This window comes from Rhineura floridana, chromosome 1 (genome assembly GCF_030035675.1).
Source record: "Rhineura floridana isolate rRhiFlo1 chromosome 1, rRhiFlo1.hap2, whole genome shotgun sequence".
In the NCBI taxonomy this organism is placed as follows: Eukaryota; Metazoa; Chordata; class Lepidosauria; order Squamata; family Rhineuridae; genus Rhineura; species Rhineura floridana.
The window spans coordinates 173008287-173016931 of NC_084480.1; positions in this window are offsets into that span (position 1 = coordinate 173008287).

Genomic DNA, 8645 nt, shown 5'->3' on the forward strand with positions numbered 1-8645 from the left:
TTACTAATGAGCAGGGACAAATTAGAACTGTAGTTTTGCAAAATCGATTAGCCCTGGACTTTTTATTAAGCTCTCACGGGGGGGTCTGTTCGCTGATAGGGAGTGAATGTTGTACCCATATTACAGACAGTAAGGCTGATGTCATTAAACACATAAATGATATTGGTAACATCTATCATGAAGTAGAACGCATAGGGAATTTCTCTTTGTTCTCAGGATTCTGTGATTGGTTTTCTGCATGGCCTGGGTGGCACAAGATTATTTTTTATATAGTTATGGTACTGGCTATGGTTATTTTTGTATGTTGCTGTCTGCAATGTATTCCGAACTTAATGCAATTAGCTTCAGTATGTTTCAGCAAGTTCATGCTGTCCTTTTCTCGGAAGTCGCAACCAACCTATATGGAAATGGCTCTGAGACCGATCTGGCAGCCCAAGAATAATGCAGCTACCTGAGAGACAGAGAGTCTCTCAGGGCTGAAAGGGGGGATTGTTAAGGATAAATTGGAATCCCCAGAGCTGTAAAACTATAGTTCACTTGCCCTGATCTAAACCAGCTTGGGCTTCATGGGAAATAGAACCAAAGTGGCCTTTATTTGTCTTTGATATAAAATGTCGGTTTATTTCCTGGTGACCTGACCCTTATCTACATTCCAGTGGCTCACATAATAAAAGCCGGTTTAAGCTGGAAACTTCCCTACTATGCATTTCTGTATCACATTCATGCTGATAGCCTTGCTTATTGTTGCTAATGTAACTCGCATAGACATGTCAACTGCTTTTCCTATGTCCCTCATATCCTTGACTTGTGATATCCCTTTGATATGTAAGCAATAGTAATGTCATGTCTGCCTCTAGTTTAGGGGGTGCCCGGTTGCAGCTGGACCTCCCCTCAATAAGTTGCCTTTGTCTGTTCCTGCATAGTGCTTATCTCAAGGACGTGTGAAATATGCAGACATAGAGTCTAAGAGATAGTCTTGATGTTTCCACTTTGTCCTTCTCCCTGTACCCCTTTACCTCCTTACATATGCCCCAAAGCTATGACAGTTAGCAATTGCTTCTTTTGTATTTTATGACGTGAACCCGATATTGTAAACTTCGGGGTAAGCCTATATAAACCCTTGAACATCAATAAACGAGGTTCCCATGCTGGCCTGCTTCGGCGAGTAAGTATTGGGTCCCCTTTGCAAAGGTTTTGTGTCATGTTACTTGATCTCTGATAGTGGGTTCATTTGTACTCAGCTCCGCACTCTTCCCGGGTGTAATAAGCGAGTTGGGGTAGACAGGACAGCTTGTGTGTTGGGTTTGGACCTAACAAACCTTTCAGAGGGCTAGATAAAATATTGTGTATGGTCTGCATAACTGGTCTCTAGATCGGCAAACACCTTTCATTTCAATGGGCTTTGTGTGTGAGTACAGTACTCTGAGGACTGGGCAGGAATTGAGCTGAGCTGACATGCTATTCACAACAGGAACTGAGGAACAGAAATTATAGAGTCAAATTCAACTTTCCATATTTAATGACTATCTGTCCTAGTTTCACTCCCCTCATTCATGTAAAACTTGCAGTATTTATAAATTTATAGATGGAATTCTTACAGCACTTCCCTCATTACTAGATCAGTTGTGTGGGGGGGTGTCTCCTCTCACTCTTGCTGTCTCTGAAACCTTGAAAAGAAGTGGACTTTCAGGGGCCTGCTGAGGGCTGCTGTTTGTTGGCTGTACCTCACAGACAGGATCAAAGTGTGTCTTTTGTCCATCTTTACAAAAATATAAGGAACCCGGAAACTGCAGGCCTCTTCTTCCTTCCCAGACCAGCTTCCAAAGGATTCCAAAATAGATTTTGTCTCCTGTCCGCAGCAAGAGCAAACCCAGGTGCATCCAGAGGAAATAGCTCAGCCTATGAAGAGAAATTTATAGTGAACAACAACAAGGAGGCCTGCAGCCAAGAGCCAGCTTTCAATTTCCTGTGAGATATGTTTGGCTCCTTTACACAAGCCTGGCCTGTGACTTTTTGGTCTGTGTTTCAGATGCAAGACTTGAAGTCTCATTGCGAAATCTAGAAGAGAACTATCAGCAGCCGTTCTTCCTGGCTGGTGTTGCAGAAGCATCTCTGAATTATTAATGTTTTATTACCCATTGCAAAGTAACTGAAGCCTGTGCTTGTGCTTGCTGTAGGATTATAAAAGATGTTGGAGGGGGATTGAGGAGGTTAACAAGAACATCTGTCCATGCCAAGAGCAAAATCTGGCTCTAGGCCTTCTTTATGCATAGCTGGAAACAGACCAGCAGGGGGCACCACAGAGTCACAGGCACAGTGTGGCTTGCTTCCCAAAAGTGGGAGGGACAGGCACAGAAGAGAAAGCAAAGACTTGCATGAAGAGCACACTGGCAATTTTCAGATTATTATTATTATTTAAAAAACACAGTTCCAGAACGAGAGAGTCCCTTAATGGATGGGAGAGATTCAGCAGAGAGCAGGGTGATGTATACCTATTGGCAGAGGTGGAAGACACCTACGGAAGAGTTGGGCTGGACCCTGCATTGCTGCAGAGGGAGAAATTGACCAGATAATGTCATATTGATGTGCAGTACTCTCTCTCTCTCTCTCTCTCTCTCTAACACACACACACACACACACACACACACACTGTCCCTGTCCTCCAATAGTCTCCTCCTACCCCCTTCATCTGGCAGAGAGAAGATAATCCATGTTTCTCTACCTCCTTCCACTAGGCCTGCTGGGAGCTCTCATAAGGACAGACACATTGTGTAGGGATCTCATGCACTGGCTCCTTTGTTGAATTACATCCTAGGTCCTCACTATGTTCCTTCTGTATGTCCCAGCCATGAGACAAGAAGTGTGCTAAGACTCATAATGGTGGCTAATGCCCAGTAAGCTGTTCTGATGTGTATACAGGAAACCTGCTGATATTCTCTGCTTATAACTGAAGGACACTGCAATGCAGCATGCATTGCATCACACTGGAATCCTAGTATCAGAGCCACAAAACCGCCATTTTCCTTCTCACAATTCTTTGCATCAGAGGAGAGTTAGGGAGGGCTCAGCCTTCACCTCCTCCTACACACTCTCCTTTTCTTTCCTATAGCAGCAGATGAGGAAACCCCAGGCCCAGGGGCCAAATGTGGCCCTCCAGCCTTCTGTATCAGGCCCTCAGAACTCTCCATAGACCATACCCCTCAACAAGAGTGTAGTGAGACAATTTTCATTGGGTTAGCAGAGACAAAAATTGGGGGGGGGTGCTGAAGGGTTGGGGCATTGGTCACTATAAAAGAGGTTTCTGAGGGGGGATGTTTTATAGGTAATTACAAAAATAAACCCTAATACATTTTAATTAGGAACTATGACTTGTGAAGTTTACAAAAAAGCAAATCAATTTAAAATACAATATTTTCCACATGCAAAACAATTGTGTAAACAAAATAACAGTGACTAAGAAGTAAATGTATATTGTGAAGTCATCTTACCATAATGAACTGTTAAAATCTAATATGCCATGATTTCTCTGCAAACTTGCAGAGTTCATTTGAAATTCCTTCAAATATGTTACTTTCAAAAGCCAAGATTATTACGTTTGCTTTTCTCTGATGAAGCACTGAACGCCTGTATGGTGTCAACACATGTCAAAGTTGAGAATGAATTTTCACACACAGGTGTCGATGCACCAAAGGCAAGTGCTGGAGCATACGAAGTTTACATGTGTGGAAAGGCTTCCTTGTACAGGTACAATGTTTTAGTAAGCTTGTGAAGTGTGAGTTTAGTTCTCCTGAGGCAGCTGCTTCCTGGAACTAACTACCTTGGTCTCCTTTGCCATGCCAGGAAAGCAGTTAACAGAAGTTTCACTTTAAAAAATTAAATTAATACCTATAAACCTCACTTTTCATAAGGAAATGCTTGACAGCATGTCATACAGGAACTATATGTCTCTCCGAACTACAGGTGCTAGAACTAACTGTACAGGCACACAGTCTCTGTTCTACAGAAAGGCCCTGGGCCAGCCAACTAACACTGCTTCTAGTGGCTCTGCCAGCAAATCTCACCAGCCCTATTTTGGTAGTACATAAGTTCGCATGGGAAAAGTTAAAACAAGGTGAATTATTTATAATGATCATTTGCACAGTTGGCTGGAGGTCTAAACCTGTTGCAACTAAGTAAGGCTCTAGCGACATTATACTCCTCAAAACCATTTTGAAATGGAACCAGCTTGAAAGTATTGAAAGGATATATTTCTCCATTTTTTTTAACAAACAAGGGAATAAATGCCCCCCAGAGAGAGAGAGAAAGAGTGCACCCAAAATTCCAGCTCCCCATTGCCTAGGCTACATTAGTAAGGTCTCATTAGGCTTCCGGTCCTGGGCACAGTCTAGGCCCAAAAGCCTGTGTGGTGTAGTGGTTAAGGTGTTGGACTACGACCTGGGAGACTAGGGTTCGAATCACCACACAGCCATGAAGCTCATTGGGTGACCTTGGGCCAGTCACTGCCTCTCAGCCTCAGAGGAAGGCAATGGTGAAATCCCCTCTGAATACCACTTACCATGAAAACCCTATTCATAGGGTCGCCCATAAGTCGGAATCGACTTGAAAGCAGTCCATTTCCATTTTACCCACCAGATGCACTAAAAGCGTCCACCACCTACAAAGGCTGACTGAGTATCACAGGGGAGATACTCTGCAGTACATAACAATATGGTCCTTCCCGCCTTTCCTTCCTCCAATGGCAAACCCTTAGGTTTGTCAACATCCTCCCGATCCATCAAGATTTGTGTTCACTTCATTCACACCTTTAATACTTATATTTGTTGTGTTCACATTCCCTTGGTAACTGCCCTGCCTTCTCTTTGGATGCCTAAACTGAATTTTTGAAAGCTCAACTGAAGTTTTAAATTATTGCAATGCTAGAAATTTGGGGACTGAAGGAAAATTTCATTGGAGAGCAGAATTATGATTTGGGGGAGCAATGCCCTCATCCCCCTCATCGCTATACCCCTGCCCCTCACTGGCCCTGCTCCCAGTGGAGGCTGGCGGCTCCCATATCAGTGAGGCAATGAACCCGTTCCAGGTTTTAGTCCCAGAGTTCTGCGGGAAGAGGGACTGACTGATAAAGGCTTCTCCTTTATCTCACTTCCTGTTGACAGCAGGTGCCGACAGCTGACTGGGAGAGGCTTTCCCCCGGAAGAAAGCTACACGCGCTCAAAATCAGGTGCAGAGAATGCAGGGAGACATGAACACATGTTTGAGAAGATGCTAAGTGAAGAGAGAATTCCTGAAGACTTCTTTGTCCACCATACATAGCCACCAGACAAGGATTAGCAAGGGTGCAATGCTCTTGGCGTATTCTGTGATGGCGGAAATCCAACCAATAGTTGGGGAAGGAGGAAAAGTTAATAAAAATATTTCTGGCACCTCCACCTTCTCAGGGATTGGGGACTGGTGACAGGAGCATTGAGAAGCCTCCCTCCAAGAAAAGGAGTGTACATGTGCCAGTGCCTAGTGGAGAGCTGTCCAGAGAAGTTTAAGAGCAGCAAAGACTGCAAGGAGCACTTAGTCAAAGTTCACTGCTACCCTTCTGATTTTCACTTTGTGATTTGTTAATGTATTTTATTGGAAGTTGTAACTGCTGCTTTTTGTAAATTGTATTGTTTTTGTTGATGTATTTTTATATTTGTGTTTTTTGTAAGCAACTTTAAGGGCCTTTTGGCCAAAAGGCGGGGTAGAAATAAGCAGCAGCAGCAACAACAACAATAATAAACCACTCTGGGAATTGTAGTTCTCTGAGGGGAATAGGGGTCTCCTAACAACTTTCAACACCCTTCACAAACTGCACTTCCCAGGATTCTTTGGGGGAAGATTTGACTATAATAATAGTGGAATAACTGCATGGTGTGAATGTCACCTGAAGGTGCCAGTGAGTGACACATCAGTAGCCCTCCTTTTAAAAGTGCTATTCTGGGCATGGGAACAGTGTTGTTGATTATGTATTGATTTCTTATTCCCCATCTAGTCTAGTTAAGGATATTTCAGTGGGAGATAGGCTTGATAGTGACCACTTACCTCTTAATCTCACCCATTCATTATCTACTCCTGTACACTTGGCCTCTACAGATCAATACAGAGACTTGGGCACAAGAGATCATACTGGTCAGAAAAAGTATATATTAAAGTTGCTGGCCTTTTAAGTTCTCCTGTGGGTGAAGAATTGAAAACTTAAATTTTTGGAGCTAGTGAAATTACAACTGTGCCCAATAATTGTTCTTTATTTGTCTCTGCCCTGACTTCTGTTTTAAGTTTGAAACAATCCACTTCAAGAAATGCAGTCCAGAAGAGTGCTTCCAAGTGGTTTGATAAGGAATGTTATGCTGTTAAAAAACACCTGAGAGATGCATATATAGGAAGGAAAATTGTGAAGCCTTATCCTAAGAATATTACTTGGTAAGAAAAGCAATATGAAATATTGCTAGCTCAAAAGAACGAACAAGCAGCACATAATGGGTGCAAGACACTGATAGACTCTTCATTAGATAATAATTCAAAGTTATTTTGGGCATTAGTTATTGGTGCCTTGTTGAGGCTCAGTTAGTTGTAATGTCCTTGCTGACATTTGGGAGTGCTATTTCTCTAAAATATTTGCAGACTCCAGGGAACAGCCAATAAAAAGTCTGCTTCCCCTAGATTCAAACAATTTGCCAGAATGGGATCCGGTAACTCAGTCTGAAATTGAGACTTTGATTACCTGTTTTAAATCAGGAAAGGCTCAGGGATTAGATATAATAATCCCTGAAATTCTGAACCTCAATATAGACCGGTGGACTCCTCTTTTGTCTAATCTATTCACTCATATCAATAACACTAGCAAACTCCCTTTGGCTAGCTAGAGGCTATTGTGATTCCAGTGTTTAGGAAGGGTGACAGATAGGATTAATCAAATTACAGACCCATTAGTTTACCCACTTGGGTAGAGGTCAAAAATATATTGGAAAACAAACAGTCAAGTTTTTGGAAAGGCAGATCAACTATTGACCATTGCTTAGTTTTAAACCATCTGGCTTAGAAATAAATGGATTCATTTGGAAATGGTCTATTTGTCGCCTTTATAGATCTGAAATCTGCCTTTGACTCAATTTCAAAAGACAGATTATGGGCTAAATTATTCCATCCTATCGATAAAAGATTGCTCTCTTATCAGGTGCCTTTATCAGTATACTACACTTCAAATGAGGTGTGGGTTGGAAGGCAATTTGACAAAACCTATTCTTGCCACTAAGAGGGTTCATCAGGGTTGTATATGAGCCCCTACTTTATTCAATCTTTATTTGAATGATGTGATTGGGAATTGTTTAGCATCTGATTTCCACATACCAAAACTGTTTGGGACCAAAGTCTCACTATTGCTGCATGTCTATTATGCCATTCGTATGACATTATCTCAGAGCTTGGAAAAGTTACTTTTTTGAACTACAACTCCAATCAGCCCCAGCCAGCATGGCCACTGGATTGGGCTGATGGGAGTTGTAGTTCAAAAAAAGTAACTTTTCCAAGCTCTGCATTATCTAAAATAGGCCTTATTTATGCTTATTATGTGTCTTTATGACATATTGCAAGGATAATTTGCTGACAATCAATTTTAGTAAAACAAAGATTGTTTTTTTTCCATATGTGTATTGATAAACAAGTGGATAACTGATGAGCAGCATTTGCAGTAAGTCAAGAAGTTTAGATATTTGGGCATTAGGTTTTTTCCACACTCTCCTGGGTTACCCACAGAACAGTCTGTAGTGCAGGTAGCATAGAGTACCATTAAGGCTAGAGCTGCCAGGTCAGAAGCATCCCAGACCCTGAGATTTCAGGGAAGTGATGTCATTAAGCAAGATACATTAAGAATCAACCACAGTTGCTTGGAGCATACTACTTAAACAAAAAAAAATCTCGGATTGGAAATTAAGAAATCTTAATTTTCTCTGGGGGATTTTCCGACTGAGAAGACTGGCGCTCCTGTCGAAGCCCTGGTTGGAATATGGAATACGGAGATGACCCGGGCGGTTGACACAATCGCTCCCATGCGCCCCCTCCTATTTAGAGCTCATACAGCTCCATGGTATACCGTGGAGCTGAGAGTGATGAAGCAAGAGAGGAGGAGGCTTGAGTGCAGATGGAGGCGAACTCCTGACGAATGCAATTATGCCTTGGTGAGTGCCTCTTCTAAGCGGTATGTAGTAGTGGTGAGGGCAGCAAAAAAGAGATATTTTGCTGCCACAATTAAGGCATCTCTCTCCCGCCCAGCGGAGCTCTTTAAAATTGTACGAAGGCTTTTACATTCTGGCCCTCAGGATATTATAGATTCATCTGTAGCCCGCTGTGATGAGTTCGCGAGGCACTTCCAGGATAAGATTGCATGCATTCGCCGGGACTTAGACTCCAATATTATGGCAGTGGGATCTAATGAAGCATCCAGAACACGGTCTTGTCCTTGTTTATTGGATGAGTTTCAGTCTGTACAACTTGAGGATGTTGACAAGATCCTTGGACTGGTGCGGGCGACCACATCTGTGCTGGACCCTTGCCCCTCTTGGCTGGTGAAAGCTGGCAGGACCGGAACCGCTGGCTGGGCCAAGGAGATAATAAACGCC